A 21,554-nucleotide genomic window follows, 5' to 3' on the forward strand; every position below is an offset into this window, starting at 1 on the left:
TTTTATTAGAACTATCTTTTCTTAGGTCCTGAATAAAATTGAAGTCCCCTTCACAAATAACCTGGCCGGGGGCTCCTATCAAAAGCTCATTAATTTGAACTAGGGTTGAAATATCGTCCAACACAGGACCATAATAGTTTATAAAGTTCAAGATCTTCCCCAGTAGCCTAGTAACCACCCATATCCATCTCCCATGTACATCCCTATGTATTTGTAAAAATTCCCAAGGGAGTTTTCTGGAAAAAAAAAAGGCCAATCCTTTCATGACTAGACCTGCCGATGCAAAAAAGGCATTAGAGAAGAACCTAGGTATAAATAACTTAGGGGAATTACATTTTAAATGTGTCTCCTGTAGAAACAACACATGGGGATTAAATGAAGTCAACCATCTAATAAAAGCACCATACTTCTTAGAATTTAAAATTCCATTAACATTAACTGATAGGATCTTACATTTACTGGTCTCTATTCTAAGATCTTTAAAGCTTTACGTTGTATGTTATCTGTACCTTTTGCTCTTGCTCTTTTTTCTGCAATAGACCTTATCCCACCCCCACCCTTGAAAAAGAAACCCCACCCTCCGGAATTTGACAAAACCCCTACCAACCACGCTATCCACATTCCGCCCCTCCCCTGTAACCTCATGGTGTCATGAATTTACACCCTAAGTGACCCCGCTGACCCCAGCACCCTCCCAACAATACAAAACTTTGTCACTTTGTCACAGTCAGATAATTGCAAGCTTGCAAGCACATCTTACAATTAAAGGAAAAAAGAGCCCAATTGTTACCATATCGCAAATCAACATTTGGGCCATCCTTTTAAACGCAAAATCCTTGCAAAAACTCCTCCCCTCCTCTTCCCCCCCCCTGCATCTGACTATTCCTTTAAGCCCGAGATCCTTGCGAGATCTCTTTTAATAGTGCCTGGGCTTCTTCTAGATCAGAGAACATAAAAAATGTCCCCCTGACTAAAACTTTTAACTTAGATTGCTGGGCGATTGATGCTTGAGCACAATTAGCTTTAAACAAATGGAGGATCTTAACAAACTCTTTCCTTCTGCGCGCAGCAGCAGCAGTCATATCAGAAAAAATACGACATTTATTAGTTTCATTTACTGAAAACTGTCTCTGCTGAATAGCTTTTGTCAATATTCTTTCCTTCACTCGTAAATCTACAAAATTTAGCAATATTGTTCGCGGCATCGTAGAGTTGGGGAAAGGATGGGCTGGAACTCGATGAGCTCTGGTAATAGTAAGATCTCCTTCATACTCCGGGAGAACTTTCTGCTTAATAAAAGAGTTGACCCATAGCAGGGTTTGAGGGCCTTCAATACGTTCAGGAACCCCAACTATCCGGAGGTTGGATCTCCGAGAATGATTTTCAAGATCCTCCAATTTGTTTTCCATATAGCTCTTATTTTTTATTGCCTCTTTTACTTCACCAATTACCGTGGTCATTTGATCTTCTAATACTGAGATTCTGGCTTCCGCCTCCTGGGGCTTGATAGGAAAGCATGACATTGCCTCTTCGATTTTCCCTAGCCGTTGGTGCAGAGAGGCAATTTACGCTTTCTGCGTACTCTTCATCTCGCGAACTTCATCCAATATTAAGTTCAGCATATTCTTAATACCCAATTGGTATTCACCAGCTGCCTCCATAATTAGGCTAGGATCATTTTGAGCTCTATCGGCACCGGGAGACCTATTTCTGACCATTATATCCTCATAAGGCGGCTGGCCACCTGGCAGTGTCAAATCCTGTGATGACGAAAGGGGTTGTAACTTAGATTGAAGGATTGTCGTGTCTACAGGGATATTTATGGCGATCTATCTACTTTTGTCTAGTGATTCCTGTAGTCGGGACTCGCTTGTGATGGGAGCGATCGTTTCCATTGATACAATTAATGAGGCTGCCCCATCATGACTAGGATCTTGACCCATACAAGCCTCCAAAACTGCCATACGATCCGGTTCCAAATTACATTGTGATTTCTCCTGATTGTTAGATGCCAAAACTAAAACTGATACTTGCAGTGCTGGTATTTCTGATGAGTCTTTAGAAAGTTTCGGAGCTAGACTGGAGCTTGGGCTTAGGAAGGATGGTGGTAGGGTAGCTTTCTTCAGGAATAGAGAAAATTGCTTTGCCTCCTTTTTTCCCTAGGAACATCTGCCAGCGGATTGTCTTGTTGGGGCTCGGTTAAAATAACTGCGGTTTCGCTCATATTTGTTTTATTGATACATGATTCTGCCTGTTCCAGAGATGTAACTGGAAGCAGGTCTTCTTCCGAGCTCTCAAGGGAGCTGTCAAGACCACACAAGTTGATGTTATCTTCCTTACTAGCCAGCCGGGCCAAACGGGCTGCTTCTTTTGCTTGGGCTAGTCGTGTTTTGGCTTTAAGACGGGCAGCGGAGTCGGTTTTGGCAGCAACATTTAGATGTTTCAGAGGTTTACCCATTTCTCAGCCTTTCCTGTTCTTAATTATCTCTGGCTGCATTTTGTCTCTCTTTTTTTTTCCCCTGTAGCCTTTAGCTGCTTTACCTTGCCTTGGTTTGCCTTAATTTGCATCTCCCAATGCTGTCACAAGAGGCCCCCTAACTCGTAATTGCCTATTAGATCTTCCGCTCCGTGAGATATGTCCGTCTGCAAAAAGCAAAAGACTCACCAAAGCGTTCTATGTGTCCCCCTAATATGTTCAAACAACCCTACCTGTAATGCCTCTTTCAATTAATTGTTTCTTCCGTTTCTAGCAGGCAATTTAAAGGCATCACAGGTGGGAGGGGACTGGCAGTGATTTCATATCTTGAGGCGGAGGACTGTAACCAGCAACCAGCAATGAATAATCTTCCTCGGTCTTTCACTGCAGCCAAGCAAAGTAGAGGGGCACAAGAGCCAGCACAGCAGAAAAGCAAGGCAAGGCAGCAGCAAGGCAACCACTGGAAAAAAAAAAGCCACAATTTGGGAGAGCTAATGTCCGCCTCCACCTCACCTCCTCCGCGCCGCCGCCAGGACGACGGAACCGCCGTTCACTGCTCCAGGGCTCTCCGTGGATTTCCCGTCTGGACACACACCACCGTCTGTCCCCGAAATCGGCAAAATCAGCTGCACCTCGAGCACCTTAGAGGAAACGCGAAGAAGGTATCCAAAATAGAAACGCCGGCCAGGTACGAGCAGCCATTGCCAGGGGTGAGGCCGTGGGTCACCTGTGGCTATTCGGAGGCGTGGTTCTCCGTAGCCATTCCCCTAGCCGACATGTTTAATACTTGTGGTTCAAATGGATGTAGAAAACAGAGGGAAGTACTTAAGAGATTTAACAATACTTCTATGAAGCACGTGACCCTGAACATAACACTAAAATATTGAAAATGCAACAAGCAAAGAGTATTTCCTGTCTCACGTTACAACTTTTCACTTTCTACTTGAGTTCAAGATTATCACTCTTGATCCGAAAACCAAGAGGTAAATTAAGGTCAGTGTCAGAGAAGAAGAGTTGCATAATTCGCTGGTTGCATAGTATTGACAACCACCCGTGTCCAGGGTAAGGTGTAGTATATTCTGCTATACTTTTACACTAACAGCACAGACAGCAACCATATAAAATAACAGCACAAGGGGCATTAATAGGGGCGGCTTTAAGTGGCGGAACTGCTAAAATGCATCACAGACAAAAACCTGTAGAAAGGATTGTTTGGTTTCCACTTGAATTCAAGATTATCACTGATGATCAGCGTACCCAGAGGAAACTACAGGTGAATACCAGAGAAAGATCAATGGTGTACATCCAGAAAAAGTGGCCACCCCACCAGGAGTATCAAGCACTTCAAAAATGCTACCATACAACACAGTGTAGACGCGTTTCGATGACCAGTGATTCGGTGCAGGACATTTTCCTTTGTCCCAACATTAGCAACAAAGAAGATAACAATGTAACAAAATCACTTTACAAGAAGCATTAGCTTTCTATCTGCTAGCCAGTGGGCATGCCCAATGATCTGAATCTCACATAGGTAAGTGGTAAAAGGCACCAGCGATAGCTGTCAGACACCAAAAGGATACATTCACATCACAATTAATTAAGAAATGGCCACCTAAATAAGAGATGGACCAGAGAAAAACACCCATAAGATATCATCAAAGTCTAATATGACAGAACCCTCAGACCCTGTACCCTAGAATAGGCCATGCAACCAAATAAACGCGAAAATGTGCAGTATAAAATGTCAATAGAGTAACCTAACATAAATAAAACTTAATGAATATTATTTTAATGAGGGCAGAGAAATAAAAAAAGTGCATTACAGTTTGAGTTCTTCTAGTCAGCATTTCCTCGAAAAGCAAAAAAGAACAATTGAGAAAAAAATTATGAAGCACAAGAAATTTGAATTAGGAGTGGCCCATCAAGATACCATTCATAACCAAAATATAGCTTCCAGATATTATAAATTTAACATGGAAATAATGTCAGTGTATTTTGCGGTGCATAAAGCTCTCGTGAGTTACAATAACAAGACCATTCACTGAATAATAGGAGGACTTGTGGATATTGAGCACCCATGTAACATAGCAGAAGATGGAAAACTCTAGCTTTGTTAGAGATAGGCATTTCTCTACATCAAGATATTTGCCAAAGGTAAGGAGCCAAGACCATCCCAAGGTCTTGACCAAAGACGCAGCGATCAGATCACAGGATGCAAATGTGCAGTATTCTTAATATTCATAAGTCAAACTCCAAATGCAAGGGAGCATGGTTTTTGGTTACTATATGATGCAATTTGGCGTAGTTTTGGGGAGCATATGATGGACTTCAGATTATGGATTTCAGTTTTTAAGCGAATTTTAATTTGTGAACCCTATAATTCTGCATCAGACAACTCACATATAGCTATGTAGCTGCTCCGGTTGTTCATACTACAGTATCTAATTTAGCAGAACACATCTCCATCTTTTGATAAAATCTTCTACGTGGGCCAGATAATTTTGTTTCTTCTTCACATGCTAAGTCCATAATGAATTTGACTCACATTTCATGAATAAATAATCAGAGTTTTACTATATCATTTAGCTGAACTGTACTAGGTAGAGACTCTCTGCCCCAAACTTTCACACATTATCAAACTTCACTCGAAACTAAATATTTCAAAGACTTTCAGCATATATTTCAAAGACCTCTCTCTGCAGGCAACAATTAGAGCTTCATCTGCATAATGAAAAATGATCAAATATAAATAGATGAAAGAGGGAAAAGCCAGGTCACAGATTTGCGCACACTCCTCTGAACTGTATAATGTTCAGTATACTCACCACGTGAAGCTTTCCTCAGATCTTTCCTTTCTCAGGCTCGATATCTGCAGTAGAGCCTTCTTTTCATGTCAAAATTTATTGGCCAATGGTCGCCAGCAGTGTCCTGCTACCTAGGATTATGGCTTCAACCAGCTTTCTGGGCAATCGTTCTGCTTGTTTAACATTTCACCTTCTTAGCACTGCCTGTCAGGAATCAGGATATCTTTCCTCAATCATAAATAGCTCTTTCAGTGGGAGCAACTGTACTGCATTTAATTTGGCAGGTATGGCTTCCCACAATGCCAACTTTTTGACTCCGAGAACTAGGAGCGGACAAATTGATGAAGTTTGTTTTTTTCCTCCTCAGCAAGGTATATTTCAACCTCTTCATCCGTGAATCTCATTTAACACCTCTTTTATGAGTGTCCTGGCTCTTACAGAAGGAATTTAGAGGGTGGTCTTTCAATGGATCTATCCAATGTTTCCATTGTTTCCACTGGTCAGTTGTGGAAAGGTCTCCAAGGTTTTATAGCTTCACACGAATCTTCAAAGTGACACAATGATGCACTAAATGTGATACGTGTGTTTTGTCCATGCATAAAGGTGTGAGACACATTTTTTGTGAATGCTTACTATATCCACATACATATATATTTTACTCCAGAACAACCATCGCGCCATGATGATCCAGCCGCACTCTCCCCGTAACTTCAACAAAGGTGCCACACAATGTTCAAGTGCTCATTAGATGTTAATTTCTTATTTTTTATTAGGCAGCAACAACCAACATGGAATGTCAATGCGTTACGGCTTCTGCCTTCAACCGTATATATATATATATATATATTCATTGAAAAAAACAAAGGTTACAGGGACTTTATAGTTAGGCTGACATTTCACTTGTACAAAACCAGAGAAATTCTGCTGTTATAGTTAGTGAGCTAACTATAACTCGTGCCCCCGCACTGCACTATAACGTCCCGCTAACCTTTGTTTTTTTTTAGTGAATTTCTATGGTGTTTTAAGTAGTAGTCGCCTTTGCAGAGTGGTGTAGAAAGGGGGTGGGCCTACAACCAGCTCTTAGGAATCCCTCTGTGTAGGACTTACAGGAGGTACCAGGAGGGCTTCTTGGCCCCCAAGGTCCCTCAGGAGTAAAGTGGACTTCATTCCTCAACCAACAGTGCGTTTGTAGAGAGGTGGAGAAAGGGGGCATGGCCTTCGTAGACCTCTTAGCAGCCACACTGTGTGGGAGTTACTGGAGGTAACAGGAGGGGTAGTTGGCCCACACAGCTGGACTGCTGAGAGGTCTTTGGAGGCCAGGCCCCCTTTCTCCACCACTCTGCAAACGTGCCTCCTGGCGCTCTACTTGTTGAGGATAAAGTCCACTTTACAGCAAAGGGTCCTTGGGGGCCAACTACCCCTCCTGTTACCTCCGGTAAGTCCCATACAGGAGGATTGCTAAGAGGTTGTTGGAGGCCACGCCCCCTTTCTCCACCACGCTGCAAACGCCAGCCATGGCGCACTACTGGTTGGGGAAATAAGTCCACTTTAGTCCTCGGGCCCTCAGAAGACATGAGGATGTCATACCCCACCAGCAGTGCGCCGAGAGGTGTCTAAAGAGTGGTGGAGAAAGGGTGTATGGCATCCAAGTCCTCTCAGCAATCGGCTGTCGGGGACTTACTGGAGGTAACAGAAGAAGTTACTTGTCCCCAAGGACCCTCAGCATCCAAGGGGACTTCATACCCCAATCACCACTGCACCAGGAGAAGCGTTTGTAGAGTGATGTTGAAGGAGACGTTTCCTCTGGCAAGTTGCCGGAGGTTTCGGCAGCTCGGAGTTGCCAGAGGTTTCGGCCATCGCCCAGGGGTCCAGCCTTTACTTATCATTTATAGGGGGGGGGGGTCCATGTGGGCCGCCCTCCCGGGCTGATTTTTACCCTACCCCCTTTCCTTTTTTTTTTTATTTTGCATTTTCAAGATTTTTGCCAACACTTCCTGGTTGAAGTGTTGGCAGCCAATCAAATTTCAGTAGGGTCTCAGCAGGATGTTGTGCTCCCAGAGATATCGTTTTTTTAAACTTAAATATTTCTGAAACTACTTAACGAATTTACACCAAATCACAAAAAGCACGCTTTCTGGACCAACATCTAGCTTTCTTCCAAAGTTGGTTTAATTCCGTTACGTAGCGGTTTTGGACTGTAGTCATGCTAAAAAATGGAACAATCTGCATAGACATAACATGGGGAAAACATGGGAAGACATAAAATGGGGATATGCATTTCGAGATTGGAAGTCCAAATTATCCCCTATTGGGCAATCTTCGGAATTGTAACTTTTGACTATTGAGTAAAAGCGAGCATGTTTATTTTTTCAGACAACCCCACATGGGGATAATTTGGACTTCCAATCCCGGAATGATTTGGAAGGAACTTTTGCCTGGCCGTGCATGCGAGGAAGGATGAAATATTTGAAACGCATCAGGATAGGCATGGCTGTGTTTGAACTGTTACTTACCGGGAATGTCCTTTTTGCTGTAATAAATGAGAACCTGTTGCAAGTGCACTCTGCCTAGCGGCATCCTATTTGCATTGTATATAACGGCCCACCTGGTTGTGGCATGCACCATTGTGAGAATGCAGCAAGTCTGTGGGGTTCACATGCAGAACTGCCAAATACAGAGCAACAGGACTGGCTTTATATTTTGGGCAATCTTCGGAATTGTAACTTTTGACTATTGAGTAATAGCAAACATGTTTATTTTTTCAGGCAAACCCACATGGGGATAATTTGGACCTCCAATCCCGAAATGCAATCCACGTGAAGGCTATTTATCAAATGGGAATGATTTGGTAGGAACTTTTGCCTGGCCGTGCATGCAGCGTATGAGGAAGGACGAAATGTTTGAAACGCGTCAGGCAAGGCATGACTGTGTTTATGTTTATGTTTGTTTACATTTATATAGCACTAATCACCAAAGGTCTCTAAGCGCTGCATCATAGACGACAGACCGGATTTAGTAACATCGCTGAACCCTGACCTTAATCCTAAGAGGCCGGGACAAATGCCTCCAAAAATAGCATCGTCTTGAGCCTCCTCCGAAATGGAAGCAGTTCAACTTCCTTACGCATATCATCTGGAAGCCTATTCCACATCTGGGGTACAAAGACCGAAAAGGCCCGGCCTCCAAAGGCCGCCATGCTGAAACGAGGGCAAGTGAGGAGACTGATCTGTGATGACCGAAGATGGCGGCCCGGGACGTGGGGCTTCAAGCGCTCTTTAATATATTTGGGAGCCTCACCGAACAGGGATTTGTGTGCAATACACAAACCCTTGAAGCCGACCCTTTGTTTAATAGGCAGCCAATGTAACCGACGCAGCAAGGGGGTGGCATGCATTCTGCGGGGCAGCTTAAATATCAGCCTTGCTGCATCATTCATGACCACCTGAAGTTTCCTCAAGAGTGTTGCAGGAAGGCCAAAATAGACTGCATTGCCATAATCTAGGCGAGAAAGTATTAAGGCGGTCACCATCACCTGCATGGTGGTGGATGACAGAAGGACAGATAGTTTCCGGAGCTGATGCATCAATCCGATACAGCTTCCCACAACCATGGAAACCTGATTCTTCATGGTCAGTCCGGTGTCTAGTCTAATACCCAGACCTTTCACGGCCGGCACTGGCATTGGAGTAGTGCCAAGCTCTTGAGGCCAAAACAGGCTGGACCAAGGGGAGGAATCTGGGGAAAGTACCAGGACTTCAGTCTTATCCGGGTTCACCTTTAAGGAGTTAGCGGTCATCCAGTTCAAGGTGTACCGAAGAATGTTCTGAACATTCCACTGTGAATCACATGTATGGTCAATGCGGACGATTAACTGGGTATCGTCCGCATAGTTAACACCTGGCAGTCTGCCTTAGCCCGGGCCTCAATCAGGGGTTGGAGGTAGATGTTAAAAAGCAGGGGGGACAATGCCGAACCCTGCGTTACCCCCCACCGAAGGGCACCCTGTTTAGACATGAGGTCACCTAACTTTCTGCCGGCGATCTTCCAAAAAAGAGGTGAAACACTGGAGAGCAATCCCAATGACTCCCAGCCGCCGCATACGAGTGAGTAACTGCCCATTGTTCACCGTATCAAAGGCGGCTGAGAGGTGAAGTAGGATTAAGGCTGAGTGGGTCTTTTTATCTGCTGCGAGTCGTAGATCGTCCAAGACTGAAAGCATCACCAACTCCGTGCTGTTGTGCGCCTGAAACCCAGCTTGCTGATGATGCAGCAAGTGGTGTTGTTCAATATGGGAAGCAAGAGCTCTAAGTACATGCTGTTCAAGTACTTTGGCCAGGAACGGGGAGTTGGGAGATGGGGCGATAGTTCTTCAGATTCATAGTATACGCCCCCGCTTTCTTTAGCAGTGGAAGTACTACGGCTTCCTTAAACTTCTGGGGTACCTTTCCTGAGGTCAAAGATAAATTCAGAACAGACCGCGCCTCAGCCTCAACAAGAGGAATAATCATTTTGAGTGCCTTAGGAGGACAGAGGTCCTCAGGTGACCCAGATTTCACTTTAGCCACTATGTGGGCCAAATCCTCTGGTTCAAGCAGAGGGAGCTGAAAGAGGGAGACACTCAGAAAATCAGAGATCTCCTCCTCTGCTGATAACAAGCAGGATATTATGTGTGTATTCTTAACGTCCGTAACAATATCTTCAACTTTAGTTAAAAAGAAATTCTGTATTTTATCGCATTCAACTTGATTGGTAATCGGTTTTTGCTCAGACAGCCTGCTCAATTCCCTGAGTACAGTGAATGTCTCTTTTTGCGTGTCACTTGCCTTGCTAATCCTAGCTTCATAATAAGCAGACTTGGTTTTAATAAGAGAGGCCTTGTAGTGAGCTGGTTTGTCTTTAAATATCTCCTTATCTTCTGTATCAAGGGATTTCCTCTATAGGCACTCTGCCTGGCGGAGAACTTGTTTTCCCCCTCTAAGCTCACACGTATACCAAGGGGCCCCTGTAGAGCCATGTATAAGCCTAGTCCTCTGGGCAGGAACAACTTCATCAATAGCGGTCTTTATCTGATATGAAAGTGCTTCAAGTTCTGAATCTGGGTCCAAGGACAAAGACCTAGGAACTAATGTCCTACTCAGAGCGTCCTTCAGAGCAGCAGCTTCTAATTTACGCCAGTTCCGAAGTACCTTCCACCCCACCGGCGCCTGCTTGAGACGACAGTCAATCGGAAGGAGGAAGCTAACCAAAAAGTGATCGGACCAGCTGCACGGTGTACAGTCGGCCCGAAATTGCGCCGTTGAAGTAGTCCATATGAGATCCAGGGTATGAACCTTCTCATGTGTAGGGGACTCCGCAATTTGGTGCAGCCCTAAAGTGGTCATAGCATCATCAAACTTACAAGCCGCACCCTCTCTCGGGGTCAGGTCCCAATGATAATTAAAATCACCAAGGACGAGGATATGTAGATATCTTGTGCAGAGATCGCTCATTACTTCAAAGAACAAATTGTTAAATAAGGGGGAAGGTCGGGCGGGCGATACACAACTACCACTATCAGGTAGGAGGAGGTAAAACCGAGTTTAATCCCCAGGACCTCAGCCCCGTCCAAACTTTCTTCCACTATCTTCTCCGAAGCAAATGTCCTACGACTAACCAATGCAACTCCTCCACCTCTTTTGTTGCCATGGCGATTGCAAGTCCAGGCAGTGAACTCAGGAAGGAGGGAAGCCACTAAATCCGGCACTGACATAGCGTCCAACCAAGTCTCTGAGAGTGCTAAAATATCTAGCTCTGACTCTTGCAAGCGAGTAAAAATCTCAAGGCTATGCTTAATGAGAGATCTGGTGTTTAATAGAGCAACCTTCGTACCCGAGGGAGCCTTTGAGCGCAACTGTAAGGAATCTGTCAGAAGGAGATTTTCAGCTAGCAACAGCTTACCGACTGATCTAGGGAGAGCAATCCCAGGGGGCAGTGACTTCATATTTATCAGTTCTTCCTAAGAGTAGCACATAAACCGGCCAGGGGTCCTGGTCTCTGGCCGCGGACAGGCACAGACGGGTTTGCCTTAGGTGCTCCTTCGGCGTGCCCACGGCACGTCCGCTGCGCGTCTGTCGTAGCATAGATTTTATAGCACGATGGAGGGCAAAGACTAGATTGCTGACCCTGAGTGGGCAGGGATGAGCCAAAGCTTTCTCTACTCAATCAGCATGAGCTGTGGGGGACCGGAAAGCGGCTCGGGAGGAGGGGGAAATGGCAAACAGCAGCGGTGAGTGAAACACAGAAGTAACACAAATTAGCACCTTTCAAAGCCTAAACGTTTTTTAAAAATGCTAAAAACAGCGATGATCATAAGGGCTCTCAGTACAATAACACAAGTATATCAGAGGGAGCAGTATGACTCAAATATCGTAAAAGGCTAAAAATAACAGGATTCACACACTTAGTCACATCCAGGTATTTGCGCGCCTTATAGGATTATGCCAAACATACAGCGTTACGCGAAATAGCAGCCAGCGTCTAGTCCCTGTGTTTGTAATGTTACTTACCGGAGTTGTCCTTTTTGGTGTAATAAATGAGAACCTGTCGCAAGTGCACTATGCCTAGAGGCATCTTATTTGATTGAATGATACACACACACTGACCATAAACATCAACAATAACTCAAAAAATTACAAAGACAAATCAGACAGAATAAATGGTATAAGATATATTAAACTTCATATATCATATGTGATTAATGATATCAATATTAATAAAAAACATGATTAATACACATTATAAAGGACATAACATTACAGATAAAAAAAAATTTTGGGACATAGAAGTGTGACTCCAAAAAACAGTGTTACACATGAATAACATGTAAACAGAGGGTTCTAGAAGCGTCCCAAAGTCTTAAACAGTCCTAAATAGACACGCAATTCTCATTTTATACAACTTTGCCTGAATTTGGGCAAAAGGCTCTTGTGTAAATTACGTCGACATTTCAACCCCCTATATAAGAGTGTGAGTGGTAAACATCACCATGGGGTCTTTATGAGGACTGTCAAACAAGAATGTGCATAGCCTGTCTGAGAATTGTCTCAGAAAAGTAAAAGTGGAGTAGGCAAATCACGTACTCATCCAAAGGGGTCAATCCGACCTTAATGCCTAGAAACAGTGTATCCAATTCAGTCAGAGGTAGAGGCCAATGAAGGGCAATTTTGTTCAGTATACCTCCGTCAATAAGATAGAGCACTGATCAACAAGGAGCAACTAGTGCTTCCTTAGTTTCTCCGGCATGTAGAGGAATGCTGCTTCCTCGATAATGCACTCCATTGGCATCTACCTCTGGCTAAATTGGAGAGACAGAGGAACACTTGACATGAGGAATATTTGTTTTTAAAAGTGGACTATCCAGTTGTTCCAACTTTTTACCATATTCTCAAAATTCATAAGGAGAATCAAAAGCCACCAAGACCCCTGATAGTGTCCTTAAAGGGAAGCCTGCTAGAGAATACCTCGATCTTTGTACATTCAATTCTGTACCCATTTGTGCAAAGTCTGAGTGTGTTTATTAAGGACACTACAGACTTTATGAGAAATATAAATAAAAATGCATTGGAGGAAAACTTTTTACTTGTAACTCTTAACATCACAAGTCTGTATACAAGCATTGATCATCAACAAGGTATAGAAGCAGTGAAAACATTTTTGAAAGAGAGGCCTTTGAAATTTCATGAACACAGTGAAATGGTGTTACAGCTTATATCGTTCTGCCTTAATAATATATTTTTATTTGCAGATCAGCTGTATCTACAGAAGAAAGGAACTGCGATGGGCACATGCTTCATCCCCAGATATGCAAATCTTCTCGTAGGCTGGTGGGCAAAGCTCATAGCCTGAGCAGAAGTAAATGTTAAGTGGCTCAACAAAGTGGCCCTTTGGGCCCGATACATGGATGATGTTTTCATTGTATAGCGGGGGTTGCAAATAGAAATTGAGGAATATGTTCCCATCCTTACTAATAACAATTGTACTTTGCAATTCATTAGCAATATTGGCAGTACTGAGGTGGCATTTTTGGATTTGCTGGTCTATGTAAATAACCAACAACTTATGACAAAATAAAACCGTAAACCCACTGCAGGTAATTCTATACCTTACTTTACCAGCCAGCATCCGCGCACTTTAGTTAACAGTATTCCATACGGTGAATTACTCCGCCTCAAACAAACTGTTTTACCCTTGAAAGTCATGAAAAGGCAGAGAAAGAGGCAGTACAAAGATTTGAGACAAGAGGGTACCCTAGGGAGATCTAAAGGGAAGCTTCCTAGAAAGTGAAACAGCAGGATATGCGAAAGTTGTTAATTAATTTTGACTTTTCTGGCAGATTCTGGGGAAATAATAATTTTTGGGGGAAAACATTGGAATATTTTTCAATCAGATGCAAAAGTAGGCCACTTAATTTCCCCACATCCAAGTGTGACTGACAGAAAAAATACATCTCTGAAGCATCTGATGGTCCATAGTCACTTTTTAAGTAAAGCAATAGAGAAACCCAAAGTAACAGGCTTTTTTCCTTGTACAAGATGTAAAGCGTGTAGAAGAAATGTTAAAATCGGGAAATAACCCAGCACCAAGAAGAAAAAACAGACAACCTATTACCAAGTTACTTAATTGTAACACCGGTTTTGTAATTTATTGCCTGGTATGGCCGTGCAACTTAATGTATGTGGGCAGCACATTACATCAGGCTAAAAAGTGAGCGCTGAAGCATGCCGGGCAATAACAAATAAAGTAACAACTATCTAGTGGCTGGACACTTTGCCTCCTACCATGAGAGCAACAGCAATCTCCTAAGTTTTTATTGCATAGACCATGTGCCCATATCTGAGAGAGGAGGAGATAAGGTGAGAACCCTATGTAAACTGGAATCAAGATACATCATAGTGTTGAGGACCCACACCCCACATGGTTTGAATCGTCAATAGTAAATTTCAATCCCTCAATCCCTTTTTCATCCCTCTTATCTTCTGCTCTTTTCCCTTTCCCCTTTCTCCCACCTCCTCCTTTAAGACCTGCTTCTCGTAACTCTTTTTTTCTTTTGGGTATTTAGATGAGTGTACGTATTGTATTTATGAGACTGGCAAGTGGTCACTGGCAGGCACGTGGTCACTTTATAGGTGGGGGAACGTAGTCACTTTATATAGCTATGTTTTTTACAGGCATGCAGACACTTTGCATAGTAATCTCAAACACAGGCACATTGTACGCACTTTTCATTATTTTAAGAAGCAGCAAAAACTAGTAAATTAAATATGCTGCCATCACAGAATGGAATCACCAGGCTTAAAAGGCAGGATTGCACTTTATAATGATATTGATCAAATGATTTGTGCATTGTGAAATTATGCCATTATGACATGAAAAGGTTAAAGTGCAGTGAAAGGTACGAGTAAGTTGAGTTCAATTAATGGAATAGATGTATGCAATTCTATGATGTGGTTGATCAAATCAAGAATGTATTACATGAAAGTATTAAGTTGTATGATGTCCGCATTCCTAATAGGATAATCCAGTGCCTATACTCCCTTTTCAAATATGGAAAGCCTATATAGGCCACCATGGCGCTAGACATTTGATCAATACAGTGAGCTATATTAAGCCCCTAATAGTGCGGTTGAAATAATTAATGACAAAGTGTCAAGATGAAAGTTATGAGAAAAAATATGAAGAAATATGAAATAAGACATAGCGTAAAATAGAGAAATAATAAAGAGAGAATTTCTTGTTCATTGCCCAGACAGTGAAAAACAATTGGTGTGATATTGAATGGAGACAGGTCTAATCTGAAAGCATGAAAATGATTATCATGTACAAGAAAATATTGTTGGTATGATATCCATAGAAATCTGTGGCAATGCGATGTAATACTATGCTATGTCAATATTTGAAAGTTGTAAGATGGCCCAACTGCAAGTTGCCTATCCTGTTTACACTTGAAAGATGTAGTCTGTCTATTATGACAATGACGACAGGTGGTGGTGGGTTTCAATAAAAACAAATAAGGTAGAAGTAACCCTGACATTGGCAAAGGCCAATACGGCAAAATGCGTTTGTCAGCTATGGTGGTGGAAAAAAATATCAATTAACAATGTGCAATTTTACGCTGAATCTTCTCAGCGAGATAGCAGCACCGAAGCATAGTGAGTGGCATTCTTGCTGATTAGAGGAAATATATATATATTTCTATATATATATATAATTTAAAAACTATTATTTCTGACATTTTCTTTGCCCATTGTTAAACAACACAAAATTCAACCAAGTAAAAAATTGATCATGTGTGGTGCTCATGCCCCATTTTCTTGTCTGTACACATTTATAGGCAAAGCATAAAATGTGCACAAATTGCATTTATTTACAGATACACCTGATTATTTGACAAAAACATCTTCCAGAGATGTTGCATTCCTATTGAAAGGTAAGACAGTAGCCCTGAGGCACCACCATTAAGCGGTGCCAATTTGCAAGAAAACGATTGGAAAAAAAAAACTTTTCATTAAAGACAAGGAAGGAACACTCCAAAGATAAAATTCTGTTTTGGCTAGAGTGCAAACAAAATCCTTGTACTGGTCCCGATATCCTCACCCCATTGCCTTCCATGCTAACTAAACTCACATGACACAGTAATTAAATGTGATCCAACAACTACCCACTAGCAGTCTTATTGGCTCTTCTCCCTCTTCCTAACAGTTCTCATCATCTGGACCTTACATTCTCTCTTTTCTAGACAAAATAATCCCACTGATCTAGCAGTCCCTGTCCTCTGGACCTAACATCAGCCCCGTTTCCAGACCCTCAGTCTCCTCTATCGTGTGATCTCACCAACTTTATATGTGTTTTGTATGTTAAGTTATGTTAAATAAAATGTAAACCATATGGTTGCTCCTGACGGAGCGTCCCCGCACTAGGACTACTCTTTTGAGGTGCCCAAGTGATCAGAAAAATAAGGAGAAAGGGTAGAGAACCCCAGAGCAGAAAAGAGGGCTAAATGCAGCCAGAACAAAGAATCATGAGTTAGGCAAGTCTAAACAGCCAGGTTTTGAGTTTCTTCCAGAAGATTTTCTGGATAGGTTCTTGTCTCATGTAGAGAGTAGTCCATAACTTTGAGGTCCGAAAGCCAAAAGAATAAACGCCTGATCGAGCTCTTTTTATGGTGGGCACCGTTGCAGGAGTGGCATCTGTGTATCTAAGTCTTCTTCTGTGGGTTGGTAGGATTGTATTAGAATAAAGAGGTAAGATGGGCCCTTGCCATTGAAAATTCTGTGGTAGAAACACATGGCTTTAAAAGAGATTATTTTCCTTACCGGCAACCAGTGAAGATCTTCCAAGGCAGGGCCGTAGTGGCCCACCTTGGGAGTTTCAGCAAGAGATGTACTGCACCATTTTGGACTCTCTGGAGTTTCATAAATCTGCCTAATGTATGTTTCTGAATTGTTTACTCGATATTGTGTTATTGTGCTCAACCTTGTTTAACTCATCTTTATTCAATTCTGTTCAGTTTATTTAGTTTTGTACTGTCTTTGTTTTAATTCATATAATAATATTCACTGCACTCTAGAATATCGTCCCAAAATGCTTTGCAGGGCATTTGGTTGGGATTGTATTTTGACCAATACCTGTGCTTGGGGTGGTCCTAGGAGGATGGGACCACCACCGAATCATTTCAGCATGATGTGCTCTTTGTGTTCAAGGCATCTACTTGGTCCTCTCCCTAGGTTAGGAAGGACCCCAAAATCATCACGTCTTTCACTGCTTGCTATTTTTCATTTTCACTTTTGTGAGATGACTATATGCTTTTTAGCATGTAAAGATATAATTATTTATTGTTTAATTAAAGGCACCACTTGCTATATTTTCATTTTGTGAGATAGCTATATGTATTTTAGCATGCAAAGATAATATTTTTTTTTTTTGCTAAAGATATGTGAGATATCTGTTTTAAACTTTTATTAATACACGAAAACGGAGTTCATGCATAAATTCTGGAATAAGCTACTGCACCCACATTCCATTGATGAAACAATTTTACCTTTACATGCTACAAAGCATATAACCAATTCACAAAAGTGAGCTTTGAAAAATATCAGTCAATGAGAGAGAGGTGATGATTTTGGGGTCCCTCCTAACCCAGGGGGAGGACAAAGCAGATGCCTTGAACACAAAGAGCATATCATGCTCAACAATTGTGGTGGTCCCATCCTCCTATGACCACCCCAAAGAAAGTTATGGGCAAAAAAGCAATACCAACCAAAGGCCCAGCAAAGCATTATGGGGCGAGATTCTAGTGTTTAGTGAATATTATAGTATTAGCTCTCAGCTGAGCCCAGAGAGCCTGCCCCTTGAGGAATGTTTTGATATCGCATACTATATTATTCATGGCACTCTAGAATATAGTCCCATAATGCTTTGCAGGGCCTTTGGTTGGGATTGTATTTTTGCTCATAACTGTGCTTGGGTTGGTCCTAGCAGGATAGGAGCACCACCGAATCATTTCAGCATGATGTGCTCTTTGTGTTCAAGGCATCTGCTTGGTCCTCTCCCTAGGTTGGGAAGGACCCCATAATCATCATGTCTCTCACTGCTTGTTATTTTTAATTTTCAATTTTGTGAAATGACTATATCCATTTTAGCATGTAAGGATTGGATTATTTATTGTTTAATTGAAGGCACTGTTTGCTATATTTTCATTTTCGTAAGATGGCTATGAAGGAGTTCATGCACAAGCTCTCGAATAAGCTTCTACTATTCACATTCCATTGATAAAATAATTTTATCTTTACATGCTACAAAGCATGTAACCAGTTCACAAAAGTGAGCTTCAAAAAATATCAGTCAATGAGAGAGGTAATGATTTTGGAATCCCCCCTAACCTGGGGGGAGGACCAAGCAGGTGCCTTGAACATAAAAAGCATATCATGCTCAATGATTGTGGTGGTCCCATCCTCCAAGGACCACCCCAAGCAAAGTTATGGGCAAAAATACAATGCCAACCAAAGGCCCAGCAAAGCATTATGGGGCGAGATTCTAGAGTTGATTTATGTGTATGTCTGTATGTGGTATTTCAATTGCATGGACCTAGCCAAAAGGCAGCAGAACCCTGTCCAGGGCCAAAAGCAAGTTTAAAGTCAACAAGTTATTGGTGAGGCTACTGGTGTGTGGTATGTTAATGCAAGTAGTGTTCATTAAAGAGCTGTGTCTTCAACTCCTTTCTAAATTTGAGCAGTGTTGGGGGTGTCCTGACAGATACCAGTAGGTTATTCCAGATCCTGGGTACCTAGCTATAAAAGCCCTGCTACATTTTTTTTTATATATGTCTTAATCTGCAGTCTGAAGGTGTTCTGGCTGTGGGTGGACCAAGAACCATCAGAGATGGTGAGTTGGTCTGCAGAATAAGTAGGAGTACTGGTTGTGATGCCTTTGTAAATGATGCAGCTGGTTTTGAAGAGGATGCAGGATAGCAAGAGGATCCTACAAGCAATCAGGATAGTGGTGATGTGATCATATTTCTTCAGGTCCTGTTGATATGTGCAGGATAACCTTAAGGGATGCCAGTGTGGCGTCAGGTAGGCCATGGAGCAGGCCTTTACCACCATCAGGGTGTGCAAGTAAGAGGGCTTGAATAGCAGTTTTGAAGTTGCATATGGAAGAAGGGGTCTCACTTTCTCTAGAAGAGAGAGCTGGTACCAGTCTGTCTTGATATTGGGGTTGATACCCAGAGTGAATCCAAGTAACTTGGCATTTAGTTAAAGTTAGGGCTGAACTGCTTCTTGTTAGTTGTCTGGGAAAATACCAGCAATTCTGTTTTGGTTGGGTTGAGCTTCAGGAAGGCACTGGACATCCAGGTCCGAATGATGTGCAAGCAGTGTTTGAGGCTTTGGATGCCTGAAGCGAATGAGACTTTCAAGAGGAGCTGTGTATACTGGTGAATCTGGATGCTGTTAACTGTGCGCAGAGCACCAAGGGGCTCCATGTTGAGGCTGCAGATAAAGTACGGGTCTTGAGGTGCCCATGTGAACAAACGGGTGTTGGTTTGAAAAGTAGGAAGAAAATTAGTGAAGAACATTGCTAGTGAATCCCATTCAAGACTACTGGGTGCGTCTGAGAGTGGGATGATGGACTGTGTCAAAGGCAGCTGAGAGGTAAAGTGATATCAGGAGGCAGGGGTCATCTTTATCAATAATCAGGAGGGCATCATCTATGATGTGTAAGGTAATGTTCTCTGTGTTGCAGCGGGATGTACTGGTAGTCATGCAGGAGTTGGTTAGCATTAATTTGAGAATGGAGTTGAACAGAGACTTCTTCTGTAATTATTGTATTGATGAATGGTAGGTGTGTGTTAGGAGTGGAGGAGCTGGCCTGTCGTGAGAGCTTCTGTGAAGACTCCATGAGTGAGGAAGGCATTGACGTTGCTGAGTATGCATGGGAAAACGTCCCCAGAGAACTGTAATGAAGTACAAGGGTAAGATATAATTTGCATAAAAAGAATCTTTGAGGGAGCTGAGTATGTCTGCCTCTAAGAACAACAGGGCTTTGAAGGATGACTACTGCAGGATTCTACTGGAAGGGGTGGGCTTAAGAGATGAAGCATGCCCGGTGCGGTCAAAGTGCTTCTTCTACATTTTCGTGTGAAAAAGAGGTTGATTGGATTGCACTTTTCTGTGGAGTGAGGAATAGGTGGGTCCGGCACTGGATTAATGAAGTGCTTGATTGTCTTTAAAAGTGCTTAGTTTATATTGGTAGCTTCTTTGATGGTGTTGGTATAGTACTTTGCTTTGGCTGACATGGTGAGGTGTCTGTGTGTTGCGCGCGTATCAGTAAAAGGGCTTTGGCGTCGAATGTGGAGGTGAGAGATGGGTTTAAGCCTTAGGTTGTCTATGGAGAAGTCTTTGAAGGATCTGAAGGTGTGATGATCTTTTTTGAGTTGACCGTGGATTGTTGGTAGGACACCGAGCAGAGAGACCGGGATGGATGTGTGATGGTGACTCTTGTTATTTTCTTTTTTATTTGGGATCTTGAAGACCCTCAAGAGGGTGGTGTGGAAATGTTAGAAGGACGAGGTGGTGAGATCAGAGAATTTACCAATGAAGTCCTCATTCTGTGTAGGAGGCCTGAAGAAAAGATTGAAGGTGTTCGTCTGAGTTGCAGAGAGTAGGAAAGATCATGTTAGCAGCTCCATGGGGTTGGGTGTTGCTTGCTTAGGATGCACGGCTACGAGGAACTGTGGATGACAGAGAGGCCTCCTTCCTTCTTATGTGCCCTGTCCACATAATTGATCCTGTAGCCTGCAGTAAGAAAGACTTTTAGGATGTGGGGGTGAACCCTGTTTCTGTGATAGAGGGCATCAAGCTTGTGATAGGTAATGATGTCTGCGATGTCTGGTACATGGAGTACTGCAGAGCAAGTGTTAATGAGCTTTAAGTTGGAATGCATGCTTTGTAGTTTGAGGGTGTGCGATAATTAGTGGGAAGTGTATGAAACTGAGTTTATGTGCTTTGTCAGTGTCTGGGTTATCTAGGTCTGGGTGTGTTTGTCAGAATTGGCCGTGAGTGGTACTGGATAAGGCACATGAATATATCTTAGTTTCAGTGGAATAGGGGTTCTGGCACATGGCAACTAGCCCATCAGGCACAAACACACAATGCCAATAGTGCAGACAGATGATGGGTAATGCAGTGATGTCACTTCCTAAGAAGATGGAACATGGAGAATAAATTCCTCTTTCCTAGCTTCTTTTAAAGATGGTTTAGGCAGGAAACCTCAAGGGCTGATGGGAAATTAAGTGATGTCACTTTCTGTAGAGATGGATTTTGATCTAGACTGCCAAATGGCCACTACTGTCCCCCAGAAACCGTATTATTTCCTTCCCTAGGAAAATCAAAGAAGTCCTTGGTGTCCTACAACAAACATTTAATAGTAGCAACAATAGAATACCAACTATGTGATAGTTCTAAAACCAAACTGCAAAGCCACCCATACTGCATCATAAAAGACAGCTCTCATTACAAGTGGACTGGGAGGCATTTACACGAGGGATGGTGGAGGAAGTTCCCTATGTTCAGCATGTGTACACACAGCCAAAACACACTAATACCTCCTAAGAAATCCTAACCAACCCCTGTGATGTGAAGCCAGCTCTGGTGGGCTACTTCTCTTCTTCCAAACCAGCCATAATGAGGGTAAAGAGAGTATATATGTTTTTCGTCTTGTGCCACACATCCCTTAGAAAC

At 42.6% G+C, this 21,554-nt stretch overlaps 1 protein-coding gene across 2 annotated transcripts in view; it reads right to left on the bottom strand.

The window, feature by feature from the left end:
* FGGY (FGGY carbohydrate kinase domain containing) overlaps nucleotides 1-21,554 on the bottom strand; it is a 2,161,252-nt gene that overhangs the window by 1,746,998 nt on the left and 392,700 nt on the right. The window lies entirely within an intron of this gene.

This window comes from Triturus cristatus, chromosome 4_2, assembly GCF_964204655.1.
Source record: "Triturus cristatus chromosome 4_2, aTriCri1.1, whole genome shotgun sequence".
NCBI lineage: Eukaryota > Metazoa > Chordata > Amphibia > Caudata > Salamandridae > Triturus > Triturus cristatus.